Raw genomic sequence first — 14,894 nt, 5'->3', positions numbered from 1 at the left:
CAAAAAATTAAAAATTCTGCACACAATATTTGAAAATTCTGCAAAATTCTGCAAGTTTTATTTGTCAATAAATAAATGCAGAGGCTCCAGCATGGCAGTGGGGAGCACAGACCACTGGCTGTTTGAAGGTGGGAGATCACCCTGCAGCCTCACCAGCCCGGGGACACGGACTCAGTGGTGAAGCTGCACCCAACTCTGAGACAGCCAGAAACACCCCGGGGCCCTGCCCCTCTGCATCAGGTGCACCAGGTGTGGGACAGGCAGGAGCCAAGTGTGGAGGGGCTCAGTGTGGGGGAATCCAGGTGTGGGATGAGAGGACTCTATGTGGGACAATCTGAGTGCAGGCAGCTCAGTGGGGGAATCTAGGTGTGGGGGGATCTGGATGCACAGAGGCTTGTTGGTGGGGGGTTCCAGGTGCAGGGGCTATGGGACTCTGCAGGGGCTTCCAGGTGAAAGTGGTTGGCGCTCAGCGGAGGGGTCTGGGTGTGGGGGTCTCATCAGGGGGGTCTGGGTTCTGGGGGAGTGGGGCTTGGTGGGGTGGGGGTGTGGGTGCAGCTAATTGGGGGTCAGTGGCATGGGCGTCTGGATGTGGGGGCTCAGGGGGGTGCAGGGGGGTGGGGATCATCAGAGTGGTGTTTTGAGTACAGGGAGCTCATTGGAGGGTAGTCTGGGCACAGGCGTGGGGGTCCGGAGACAGGACATCTGAGTGCAGGGGGCTCCAGATGCAGGGGTTGAGGTTCAGTGGGGTGGGGTTTGTGTATGTAGGATTTAGGGGGATTCTGGGTGCACGGGGTGAGGCTTGGCGGGGGTATCTGGGTATGGAAGGTCTGAATACACAGGGGTTGGGCAGATTTGGGAGCAGCTCCCTGTACAGTGACCCCTCTCCCCTCAGCTGAGGAGCTATGCAGGCAGGAAGCAGAGGAGGATGCTGAGATTCCTGCAGTGGAGGAAGGCATCTGGGGATGGGTCTGACACAGCCCCAGCCACTTCTTGCAGGGGACGAGGAAGTCCAATCCTCTCCTGCCTCCAGTCTAGCCGGGACTGGCAGCTGATCCTGGATCAGGGTAGGAGCCACTGGCTGGGGTGTTCCCAGCCTTGTGGTGATTTACCTCCACACCAGTTGCTCCGGGTGCCTGAAATGATGTTTCTGCACTGCTAGGGAGTGGTGTGTCACTGCTCTTGCAGCTTCCCTTTGCTTCCCTATGAGAAAGTCATTTTTCTGTAGGGAAGCAAAGAAATCTGCGGGGGACATGAATTCGGTGCATGTGCAGTGGCACAGAGTTCCCCTAGGACTTATAAGAGGAGAGATTAATAAGACTGGGACTTTTCAGCTTGGAAAAGAGACAACTAAAGGGGGATATGATAGAGGTCTATAAAATCATGAGTGGTGTGGAGAACATAAATAAGGAAGTGTTATTTACTCCTTCTCACAACATAAGAACTTAGGGAATTAATGAAATTAATAGGCAGCAGGCTTAAAACAAACAAAAAGAAGTATTTCTTCACACAATGTACAGTCAACTGTGGAACTCTTTGCCAGAGGACAGGGGCACTGGAACAATTTGTATAGTGGGGGCGCTGAGAGTCATTGAATCAAACTGTAAACCCAATAGATGATGGAAACCACTTAAAACCAGGGGGTGCTGCAGCACCCCCATCACTTCTAGTTCTAACACCTATGCCAGAGGATGTTGTGAAGGCCAAGATTACAATAAGCTTCAAAAAAGAACTAGATAAGTTCATGGAGGCTAGGTCCATCAATGGCTATTAGCCAGGATGGGCAGGGATGCAAACCCATGCTCTGAAGTGTCCCTAGCCTCTGTTTGCCAGAAGCTGGGAATGGGCAACAGAAGATGGATCACTTGATGATTATCTGTTCTGTTCATTCCCTCTGAAGCACCCTAAGGAGTTTTTATGGAGTCACCAGAAGGTGGAAAAATACAAGCATTTTATTTGGTACCCTCTCATTTGGGGAACCCCTTCCTTAAGCAAGCAGGATTTGGTGGGCAAGGGAGAGTAAATACCTTGGGATCTATTAATACAGTGAGAACATCATAAAAAAGTAAACCTTTCATGCAGGGCCTTGCATGTGTAACGGTCACTGGGGACCTGTAAAGCTATAGTACAGCTGGAACAGCACTGCTGTCAGTAGCGCATGAGCTTTGCCAGTAATAGAGTGCAGGACTTGTACCTGCATGTACCAAGATCTACTTCTTACAGCATAGGACAGTACCATACTTCCTAGCTTCTTTCACTTTACTTTGTTCTGTGCATCAGCATATTTTCACTTTAATCCTCACACTGGGCCCCAAACCACCTCAGCTACTTCCTCACTGTGGTCTTGGAGACGCCTAGTACAGGGGTTGGCAACCTACGGCACGCGTGCCAAACACGGCATGCATGCCGATTTTGAGTGGCACTGTCAAGGCTGTATCCCTACTTTGAACTTTAGGGTACAAATGTAGGGGCCTGCATGAAAACTGCTAAGCTTATCTACCAGCTTAGCTCTGGTCCCGCTGCCACCATTCTCGATGGATTCCCTCCCTGGGAAGCCTTGAGAAACCTTTCACCAATTCCCTGGTGAATACAGATCCAAACTGCTTGGATCTTAAACAAGGAGAAATTGACCCTTCCCCCCTCCTTCCTTTCACCAACTCCTGGTGAATACAGATCCAAACCCCCTTTGGATCTTAAAACAAGGAGAAATCAATCAGGTTTTCAAAAAGAAGGCTTTTAATTAAAGCAAAAGGTAAAAATCATCTCTGCAAAATCAGTATGGAAAATAACTTTACAGGGTAATCAAACTTAAAGAGCTCAGAGGAATCCCCTCTGTCTTAGGTTCAAAGTATAGCAAACAAGATAAGCACTCTGGTAAAAGGTACATTTACAAGTTGAGAAAACAAAGTAAATCTAAGACGCCTTGCCTGGCTTTTACTTACAATTTTGAAATAAGAGAGACTTGTTTAGAAAGATGGGGAGAACCTGGATTGATGTCTGGTCCCTCTCAGTCCCAAGAGCGAACAACCCCTTAAAACAAAGAGCACACACAAAAGCCTTTCCCCCCCCAAGATTTGAAAGTATCTTGTCCCCTCATTGGTCCTCTGGGTCAGGTGTCAGCCAGGTTACCCGAGCTTCTTAACCCTTTACAGGTAAAAGGATTTTGGAGTCTCTGACCAGGAGGGATTTTAGTACTGTACACAGAGAGCTGTTACCCTTCCTTTTATAGTTATGACACGCCCCCCAAATCACAGATAGTGTTGGACGTTTGGTTCCACACTGGCTGTGATTTCTTTCCTGGAGCTCTAGGAGAAAACAGAGTTAATAAGACACATGTACCTTTAGACATACTACTGATTATATAAAAACTAACAATATGTTTCATTCCAAAAACAATTGTTAACCAGTTAACTCTGGGAAACTTTCCCGGGAGAGTGCATCAGCCACTTTGTTAGAAGCTCCCGAAATGTGTTGTATTTCAAAATCAAAATCTTGGAGAGCTAAACTCCACCGAAGAAGTTTTTCGTTATTTCCCTTGGTGGTATGAAGCCACTGTAGCGCAGCATGGTCTGTTTGTAGTTGGAAACGCCGTCCCCAAACATATGGGCGTAGCTTTTCCAGCGCGTACACAATGGCGTAGCATTCCTTTTCGCTGATTGACCAGTGGCTTTCCCTCTCAGACAGTTTCTTGCTGAGAAACACGACAGGATGGAATTCTTGATCCGGTCCTTCCTGCATTAAAACTGCTCCCACGTCTCGCTCGGACGCATCTGTGGTTACTAGGAACGGTTTGTCAAAGTCTGGGGCCCTTAGCACAGGGTCAGACATGAGTGTTGCCTTAAGCTGGTTAAAGGCCTTTTGACACTTATTAGTCCACTGAACTGCATTTGGCTGTTTCTTTCTGGTTAGGTCTGTCAGCGGGGCGGCGATTTGGCTGTAGTGTGGTACAAATCGCCTATAATATCCGGCCAAGCCTAAGAAGGATTGGACCTGTTTCTTTGACTTTGGAACCGGCCACTTTTGGATAGCATCCACTTTGGCCTGTAGGGGATTTATAGTTCCTTGACCCACCTGGTGTCCCAGGTACGCCACTCTGTTTTGGCCTATTTGACACTTTTTAGCCTTAACAGTTAGTCCTGCCTGCCGGATGCGCTCGAAGACTTTTTTCAGGTGCTCCAGGTGTTCTGTCCATGAATCAGAAAAAATGGCCACATCATCGAGATAGGCAACGGCAGATTCTCCCAATCCCGCCAAGAGACCATCTACAAGTCTTTGGAAGGTGGCGGGTGCATTTCGCAACCCGAAAGGGAGTACATTGAATTCATACACCCCTGCCTGGGTGACGAAGGCTGACCTTTCCTTAGCGGGTTCATCTAGTGGTACTTGCCAGTACCCTTTGGTTAAGTCTAAAGTAGAGATGAATTGGGCATGTCCCAATTTTTCCAATAGCTCATCGGTGCGTGGCATTGGATAGTTGTCAGGACGAGTTACAGCATTTAGCTTACGATAGTCCACGCAAAAGCGTATTTCCCCATCTGGTTTGGGAACTAGAACCACTGGAGATGCCCATGCACTGGTAGAGGGGCGGATTATACCCATCTGTAGCATGTCCTGGATCTCCCTTTGTATAGCCGCTTGGGCATGAGGTGACTCCCGGTAGGGTGGGGTTCTAATTGGGTGAGCATTACCTGTGTCAATGGAGTGGTATGCCCGTTCGGTCCGTCCTGGAGTGGCTGAGAAAATCGGTGCAAAGCTTGTGCACAGCTCCTTTATCTGCTGTCGCTGCAGACGTCCCAGGGTCGTGGAGAGGTTCACCTCTTCCACGCCACCATTCCTTTTTCCTTCATAGTAGACACCTGCAGGCCACTCCGCGTCATCAGTTTCCTGGGCTGTAAACTGGCAAACGTTTAATTCTCTAGAATAAAAGGGCTTAAGAGAATTAACATGGTATACCTTAGGCTTTATGTTGGAGGTGGGGGAGGCTATGAGATAGTTAACAGCTCCTAGGCGCTCCTGGACCGTGAATGGTCCTTCCCACGACGCTTCCATTTTATGGGCCTGGAGCGCCTTTAAGACCATGACTTGGTCTCCTACTTTGAAGGACCGTTCTCTGGAATGTTTATCATACCAGGCCTTTTGCTCTTCCTGAGCATCCTTTAGGTTTTCTTTAGCAAGGGCTAAAGAGTGTCGGAGGGTGTTTTGTAGGTTGCTTACAAAGTCTAGAATGTTAGTTCCTGGAGAAGGCGTAAGCCCCTCCCATTGCTGCTTCACCAACTGTAATGGCCCCTTAACCTCGCGGCCATACACAAGTTCAAATGGTGAAAACCCTAAACTGGGATGTGGTACAGCCCTGTAGGCAAAAAGCAACTGCTGCAACACTAGGTCCCAATCATTGGAGTGTTCATTTACGAATTTACGTATCATGGCCCCCAAAGTTCCATTAAACCTCTCCACCAGACCATTGGTTTGATGGTGATGAGGGGTGGCAACCAAGTGATTCACCCCATGAGCTTTCCACAGGTTTTTCATGTTCCCTGCCAGGAAATTAGTTCCCGAATCTGTAAGTATGTCGGAGGGCCACCCTACCCTGGCAAAAATGTCTGCTAATGCCTGGCACACACTTTTAGTCTTGGTGTTGCTTAAGGGTACAGCTTCCGGCCATCGGGTAGCAAAATCCATGAAAGTCAGTACGTACTGCTTTCCTCTGGGTGTCTTCTTTGGGAAAGGACCCAGAATATCCACAGCTACTCGCTGAAATGGGACCTCAATTATGGGTAGTGGCTGGAGAGGGGCTTTAACCTGGTCTTGGGGCTTTCCCACTCGTTGGCACACCTCACAAGACCGGACATAATTAGCAACGTCCTTGCCCATTCCCTCCCAGTGGAAGGACTTCCCCAACCGGTCTTTGGTTCTGTTCACCCCAGAATGGCCACTGGGATGATCATGGGCTAAGCTCAAGAGTTTTACCCGATACTTAGTGGGAACTACCAGCTGTCTTTGAGGATGCCAGTCTTCTTGGTGCCCACCAGAAAGAGTCTCCTTGTATAAAAGTCCTTTTTCTACAACAAACCGGGATCGGTTAGAAGAGCTGAGAGGCGGTGGGGTGCTCCGTGCCGCTGCCCAAGCTTTTTGAAGGCTGTCATCTGCTTCCTGCTCGGCCTGGAACTGTTCCCTTGATGCTGGAGACATCAGTTCCTCCTTGGACTGTGGACTGGGGCTTGGTCCCTCTGGAAGCGATGCAGGTGCTGGGGCTTTTTCCATTGACTGTGAACCGCTGTCCGCTGGTGCACTATGTGGTATTTCAGGCTCTGGCTGAGCCTCTTGGGTAGGGTTATCTGCTGCTTCCGCCAGTTTAGGCTCGCTGGTGCCCTCTGGCATTGGAGTTGTAGACGGGGTTGCAAGCGCTGGACTCAGTGCTGGCAATGGTTCTGGTGCTGGTTGCGTTGCCAGTTCCGGTTCTGGGACTGGCTTTGGCTGGGTCTCTGGGATTGGATCCACTACGGCTGTTGCAGTCGTTGGCAGGGGATCCGGTTCCACCACCTGGTTTTGGGTCTCCGGTAACACAGACGGGGCCCTGGTGGACGGCTCAGGAACAGGGATGGGGGTGAAAGCTTGCTTAGCCTGGCTGCGGGTGACTATTCCCACCCTCTTGGCTAGCTTCACATGGTTGGCCAAGTCTTCCCCCAGTAGCATGGGAATGGGATAATTGTCATAGACTGCAAAAGTCCACATTCCTGACCAGCCCTTGTACTGGACATGCAACTTGGCTGTAGGCAAGGTTACAGACTGTGACACGAAGGGTTGAATTGTCACTGTAGCCTCCGGGTTGATGAGTTTGGGGTCCACTAGGGATTGGTGAATAGTTGACACTTGTGCCCCAGTGTCCCTCCAAGCGATAACCTTCTTTCCGCCCACTCTCAAGGTTTCCCTTCTCTCCGAGGGTATGAGAGAGGCATCTGGGTCTGGGGTTCTTTGGTGTGATTGGGGTGTAATGAACTGTAATCGGTTGGGGTTCTTGGGGCAGTGAGCCTTTATATGCCCCAGTTCATTACATTTAAAACATCGCCCGGCTAAGGTATCACCGGGGCGATGTTGGTTGCTGGAGACTGGTGTGGTGGGGTGAGAAGGCGTCTGGGGTTTCCCTTGGGATGTGGGTGGGGCCTTGGGTTGTCCCCGGTGATAAGGTTTTGTTTCGGCTTGCCCCTTCTGATATTCGCTCCAACTGCTACTAGCTTTTTTCTTTTCTGTCACCTCCACCCATTTGGCTCCAATCTCCCCCGCCTCGGTTACAGTTTTGGGCTTCCCATCTAGGATGTACCTTTCTATTTCCTCAGGAACACCCTCTAAAAACTGCTCCATTTTTACTAGGGAAAGCAGATCTTCCAGAGATTTAACATTTGCTCCTGATACCCAGGCATCACAATTTTTGTCAATGTGGTAGGCATGCCGGGTAAATGACACATCTGGTTTCCACCTTAGGGCTCTGAACCGCCGACGGGCATGCTCGGGTGTTAGCCCCATTCTGAGTCTGGCCTTGTTTTTAAAAAGTTCATAACTGTTCATGTGTTCCTTAGGCATTTCAGCCGCCACTTCTGCTAAGGGTCCACTGAGCTGCGGCCTCAGCTCTACCATGTACTGGGTTGGAGGGATGTCGTATCCAAGGCAGGCCCTTTCAAAATTTTCTAAGAAGGCCTCAGTATCATCGCCTGCCTTGTAGGTGGGGAATTTCCTGGGATGGGAAGTGGTACTTGGAGAGGAATTGTTAGGATGGTCTGATGCATCCTGCTTAGCACTTGCTGCTTCCAGTTCATGCTTCCTTTCTTTTTCTCTCGCCTCCTCTTTGGCTTTTTCCAGCTCCATCTCTCTCTTGTGGGCCTCCTCTTTGGCTTTCTCCTCTCTTTCATGGGCCTCCTGTTTGGCTTTTTCCAGCTCCATCTCTCTCTTGTGGGCCCCCTCTTTGGCTTTCTCCAGCTCCATCTCTCTCTTGTGGGCCCCCTCTTTGGCTTTCTCTTCTCTGTCTCTCAGCTCTATCTCTTTTTCTTTCAGCTCCATAGCTCTCTTGTGGGCCTCCTCTTTAGCTTTTTCTTCTTTGGTAGTCATTTTCCTGGTTTTCTTGTGCTGGGTCTCACCCTCTGCAGTTGACTGAAACTGGGATGTATTTAGCTCAGGCTCCTGCTGAGTGCTGCTGAGTTAACAGAGAGTTTCTAACTAGCTACTTCCGAGGATGTAAAAAAGAAAAAAAACACAATTCAGCTTGTAAATTATCTTTACCAGTTGTTTGCTCATTAATTGAACCCTTCTCTTAACAAAGCCCCTTGTTTAAAAAACTTAACACCTCTGCCTTCAGGCAAGGAGAGATAAGATATGCATCTACCTTCAGCTCTGCTCTCCAAGCAGCTAGAAGGAAAAAAAAATCTCTTACTGGCTTTTGGGTTTAAAACGATCCCACCGCTGTGCCACCATGTCAAGGCTGTATCCCTACTTTGAACTTTAGGGTACAAATGTAGGGGCCTGCATGAAAACTGCTAAGCTTATCTACCAGCTTAGCTCTGGTCCCGCTGCCACCATTCTCGATGGATTCCCTCCCTGGGAAGCCTTGAGAAACCTTTCACCAATTCCCTGGTGAATACAGATCCAAACTGCTTGGATCTTAAACAAGGAGAAATTGACCCTTCCCCCCTCCTTCCTTTCACCAACTCCTGGTGAATACAGATCCAAACCCCCTTTGGATCTTAAAACAAGGAGAAATCAATCAGGTTTTCAAAAAGAAGGCTTTTAATTAAAGCAAAAGGTAAAAATCATCTCTGCAAAATCAGTATGGAAAATAACTTTACAGGGTAATCAAACTTAAAGAGCTCAGAGGAATCCCCTCTGTCTTAGGTTCAAAGTATAGCAAACAAGATAAGCACTCTGGTAAAAGGTACATTTACAAGTTGAGAAAACAAAGTAAATCTAAGACGCCTTGCCTGGCTTTTACTTACAATTTTGAAATAAGAGAGACTTGTTTAGAAAGATGGGGAGAACCTGGATTGATGTCTGGTCCCTCTCAGTCCCAAGAGCGAACAACCCCTTAAAACAAAGAGCACACACAAAAGCCTTTCCCCCCCCAAGATTTGAAAGTATCTTGTCCCCTCATTGGTCCTCTGGGTCAGGTGTCAGCCAGGTTACCCGAGCTTCTTAACCCTTTACAGGTAAAAGGATTTTGGAGTCTCTGACCAGGAGGGATTTTAGTACTGTACACAGAGAGCTGTTACCCTTCCTTTTATAGTTATGACAGGCACGCTGCTGCCTGCCGTGGTCCCGGCCCCCAGCCCCACTCAGCCCCCCCACCCACCGCTCTCCCCTGCGGGGGCAGGAGGCAGAAGCTTGGTCCTGTGGCAGCCAAGCTTCCTCCCTCCCCCGCTTCTTCCCCCAGCGTGGTTCTTTCCTGCCCCTCCTCCTCTCCTTCCCTGCGCCGATCAGCTGATGGCCCTTGTGAGGGGGAGGGAGAGGAGTGGCAGCGTGCTCGCTGCTCCGTAGAGGAGGCAGAGAAGAGGTAGGGACGGGGCTTTGGGGAAGGGGGTGGAACAGGGCATATCCCTTCCAGCCCCCTGCCATGAGCCGCTCAGGGCAGGGGGCTGGGAGCACCCCCACGAGCTGAGCACCCCAGCCCTCTGCCCTGAACCCCCCCGACACCCAGCCTTCTGCCCTGCACCCCCACACCCCCCAGCCCTCTGCCCTGACCCCTGAACCCACCCCCAGGTCTGGGATCCCGGCTGTCGGCCCCTTGCCAGCCGGCGTCCTGGCTGCAGGCCCTGCTCAGCCTGCTGCCGGCCTAGGTGAACAGAACCCCAGGCTGGAAGCAGGCTGAGCAGGCTGGCGGCGTAAGATCAGCATTTTAATTGAATTTTAAATGAAGCTTCTTAAACATTTTGAAAACCTTGTTTACTTTACATACAACAATAGCTTAGTTATATAATATAGACTTATAGAGAGAGACCTTCTAAAAAACGTTAAAATGTATTACTGGCACGCAAAACCTTAAATTAGAGTGAATAAATGAAGACTCGGCATACCGCTTCTGAAAGGTTGCCTACCCCTGGCCTAGTATGTCAACATTGGAAAAACACACCTGGGATGCATTTAAAACTGACTATATTGTAACCAGCATTGTTGTAGCCATGTTGGTCCCAGGATATTAGAGAGATAAGGTGAGTGAGGTAGTATCTTTTATTGGACCAACTTCTGTTGGTGAAGGAGACAGGCTTTCGAGCTCTTGTAACCTGAAGAAGAGCTCTGTGTAACTTGAAAGCCTTTCTCTTTCATCAACAGAAGTTGGTCCAATAAAAGATATTACCTCACCCACCTTGTCTCTTTTCTGTAACCAGTGAACTATAAAAATATAAACAAGTTAAAACTTTCCTAGATTCAGACGCACACTACATAATATTTGTGTTGGGGTCTAACTGATTCCATGATCAAACACATTTTAAAAAAAGCTACATACTGTACAGGCTTCAGCATCTAACTGACCCCACGACAATGAAAATAGATGGCAACAATATAAAAGGCAGAAACACAGCAAAGTGGCAGTAGATGGCTTACTACTTTGAACAAATGAACATACAACGTTTTTACACCATGCACATATCTGATGTACTCTTCTCTCTTGTTCTCTGCAGCAGATGTATCATCTTCCGTTTCTTACATCCTGGGTCAGCACCCGTCACACTACATGCTGCTTCCCTAGAAGTCTGAGGCAAGACTGCAATGATCCTTTCCTGTACCCAGCTCACTGAGAAACTTCCATCTCTTACTCAAGGATTTATTATGCCATGTGCAATTCAACAAAATCCAAACAATATATGCATTCAGGCCTGCAACGTGCACGTGCAATGCAAACGTGAGTCTTTGCCCCAGCAACAGCATTCGTCAAGTGTAGGCTCACCATAAAATGTATCTGACCATTGTGGGTTCCCCAGAAACTCTTCCTAGCAAGTGTAGCTTCCCAGAAAATCAATTTGATGACAATATCTTCAAAGAAATTGAATTTGCTGTACAATTGTGATGACACATGAAGCAAACATTATCTGGGGTCTCACGGACACGCAAGGCCCTTTTGGTGCATTATTTTGAAAAACAAAACCCACTTAAAATAGGATGATAAACCAATGCTAAAAGATTTTCAGCCCAGTGGTTTCATCTCCTGACCCACATGATCACGCCATTTCATGCTCTCAGCTGAGAGATGTTTGTTGGTGTTGCATGGCCTTCTAAGATTTGCCTACAGCTGATGATTAAGCAGCCAGTGGGAACATGATCCCCAGAGGAGATTACATTGTTCTCCTCATGTGCCATCCCCAAAGACCCCGTTAGGGACTGTGTAGTTCAGGATTGGCTGCTCATATCATAACTGCTGCCTCAAAAGAAAAACAACCTGATGCTTCAATATCTGCATAATTAATGTGGTGTCTAACTGGCCCCAATACCTGTTGAAAACCACAACAGATATGCAGACAAAACCAATGCTAACTGGCTACCCTCACCATAATTTGAGAATACTTAAAGAAAGAAGAGGCAGTGGTTTGCCTATCCATGTTTTATTTAATTTTTGTACTTGTTTGGGGTCCAAGAGACCCCCAAAGACCCTGGACGTGTAGTACTTTCATTTTGCCTATGGACTAACTTCAAGGGGTCTAACTGGCCCCATTACCTTTTTAGTGACCTTGTTTGTTACGCAAAAAGCAGGTCCGATAAACCCCAGAACATTACGGGTGGTAACTGAGAGGAGAATCTGGCCATTAGGCCCAGATTTTTAAAGGGATTAAAACACCTTAACAGGCAGATCAGCACTTAAGTCCATCATGCAGCTGCCACTGACATTTTCAAAGAGGCAGCTCAGGCACCGCCTAACCCCCTAGGCATCTCAGTTTCTGTGCGTTGGCATTTTCAAAGCCGTCTAAGTGCTGCCACCACCCAACAGCTAATGAGCTGCTCGGAGCCCTAGCTCTGGCCAAAGCCCCGGAAGCCCTGAAGCAGGATTTTTAAATTAGACAGGGGAACACCTGTCTCACCTGTGGGACCCAAACCTGTCAGACCCCACAGCAGGATGGCCAGACTGATGGGGGAGGGGTGACAACACAGTACATTCACAAAAGGCAGCTGGGGGCACAAAACATACTCTTCTCTGAGGGCTTGTCTACACCACCAGCTTTTAGCAACAAGGCTGTGTTGACACAGCCTTGTCGCTAAAAGTCAGCTTGTGAAACACTCTTTGTTGGTACTTTGTCAGCACTTTTGCCGACAAAATACTTCCAGCCCCATGAGCAGCGTTAGCTTTGTCGGCAGGAGAGCACTCCTGCCGACAAAGCCGCGTTCACACTGCCACTTGTGTCAGCAAAACTTTTGTCTTTCGCGGGGGGGCTTTTTTAAGTACCCATGAAAGACAAACGTTTTGTTAGGTTTCAGAGTAGCAGCCGTGTTAGTCTGTTTTGTTTTGTTGACAACTTCGCAATGTAGACATACCCTAAGAGAGGCATCAGGCATGAGCACGAGACAGAGAGAGAGATGGTTTAGGTGGGTAAGGCACGGATTACCTAAGCAGCTGACCTGCTTTAGGTGCCTAACTCCAGGAGCTGAGGATCTCCGGCAGAAGGAGGTGCTTATCTCTGGTCCATCAGCCAGGCACACCAGGCCAGCTGCTTAGGTTATGTCTACATGTACTGCAGGGAGCAAACCTCCCAGCCCGGGTTACACAGCTGTTTTCAGAGTGCTATAGATTGAGTCTGTCAACCCGGGATGGGAGTCTCACTTCCGGCGGGGGTGTGTGTAGATATAGCCTCAGGCACCTCAGCCCCTCTCCTCTCCTCACCCCTTTCCTCAGTTTTTCATTCCTGGCTACCTCAGGCAGCTCCCTGCTCAGAAAATCCCTTTCTCAGGTACCTTGATTTACCTATCCCCAGGCACGCTATAGGGAGCTGAGGTGACACAGAGCTGCCTGTCTCAGGGAAGAAAATTCCACAAGGTGGCAGCCGCTTAGGGGTTAGGCACTGCTCTGCTCAGCCAAGCCATGCCTAAATCCCTCTAAAAATCTGGCCCTTAGTTCTTATCTCAGTTTCCCTGATGGAGAGGGGCAGATAAGGAAGGCACTGTTGTTGCTTTTGATGCAGTGTGTGGGAAAGAAAAAGAATTAGCTCTGGATTACACAAGCCTTCCCATTCGGAATTGCTTTGAACAGGTCTTTGACTTGCTTTGATTTTAGTTTGCTTTGACCCCAGAACTGTCAATCGACTGAAATTCTCAGAAGATTTAAAAGAAGAGAATTTAGAGAGGGCAGTGTGGGAATTTTAAATAACAGATATTGGATGTTTTGTTGTCTGACCCCAGTGCAAGTTGAGCCAGATTTTGCCCTGACTGACAGTCCTTAAAGAGATCACACGGGCTGTGAATCAGGACAGAATTTGTCCCTAAGGTAAAAGAGAATCCACCTGAAATAAAGATTTATATTTGCTATTGGTGATACTGTAGTAGTATCTTTACCACCTCAGGCAAAAGAAAACCTCTGTTTACAATTGGAGATATTGTAGCAGGAGCCAACCTGGGAAACTAGTATTTTATTACATGTTTGTCTCGCTGGGGAATACATTTAAAATTTTTTTACTATCACATTCACTTCACTGACAGCCTTGCCTGAGTACGGTCTTCAGAACTGTGGTCATAATCTGTACCCTCTCTAGGGCTGAAACTCACTCCTGTGCATTGGGTCCATGCATCACTTACGTTCCTCTTAAACCTTCCGCTGGTCCACTGCACAAGGGTGAATTTCATCGCATCTGTTGCATTATACTGTACCTGCAGAGACAGTAGCTGAGGTGCTGGATGCTTTCAAGGAAAACAAGAGATGGGTGAATTGTAAAACTGCTTCATGGAAGGAAAAAAGTACTTCTGAACTTTTTGCACATATAACATTAAAATCCTGTTGAAATGAAGGGAAACTTTTTTAAAGAAAGAATTGAAAACTGAGCTGGGATGTGTCTGAGTCTCATCAAACCATCAACAAAGGAGAATCAAACATAGATGTACTGCATTTGTATGCAGTATACTAAGTTGGTAAGGCAGCACATGCACTAATTACCACGGAAGACATCATTGCCGTATTCATAGGCCGGGTTAACATTTTTATAGCTCGCAGAAAACTCTATCTGGGCATTGTGCTGCTGACATTTGGCCAAAGATATAACATAAGGTAGAGTCATCAAATTAAATTTATGGAGAGAACTTCTCTTTATAGTTGCTTAGAGATTTGCTTGTTCACTATAATTGCTACTATTACAGTGCCGAGTGAGAGCTTTCTCTTCTTCTATGAGACACGAGGGCTTTCCCCCCCTTACAATGCATACTGCAGAAAGTGAGCGTTGCCCATTTTGAGGGGAGAACAAAAAAAGGCTGAGGGCCTGATTCTGCAGCCTTGACTCATACGGAATAGTAGTTACTCATAGCAGGAGTCCATGACTTTTACTGGGACCGCTTGCCTGAGTAAGCGCTGAGCAGCATGAGGAGGGGCTGCAGAAGATAGCCTAACTTAGCGTCTTTCTCTCAAATGTCAATAACAGCACAACAACATCAGAGCAATAGCTGGGCTCTAACGTTTCATTCTGGGTATTATTTTTATTGTTGAAAGTAAATCAAGCCATTCAGGTGGCCTGGACCTAGGGCTGACATGAGGAGAAGTGAAGGCCTCACCCTGAACACCTAACTCACTCTCCAATCAAGCGAGATACCCATTAGCGTCAGTGGAAGTTTGGCTGGAGTAGTACGTGAGTAAGGAGTGCAGGATCAGGCCCCCACTTTGGAGTCTTGCTCCTTAGTTAAGGCCCAGTCCTGCTTGGAGCTTTACCTCCCGTAAAGCACAAAGCAGC

This window comes from Emys orbicularis, chromosome 2, assembly GCF_028017835.1.
Source record: "Emys orbicularis isolate rEmyOrb1 chromosome 2, rEmyOrb1.hap1, whole genome shotgun sequence".
NCBI classification, from domain to species: Eukaryota; Metazoa; Chordata; order Testudines; family Emydidae; genus Emys; species Emys orbicularis.
Note: the sequence above shows the minus strand (reverse complement) of the source record.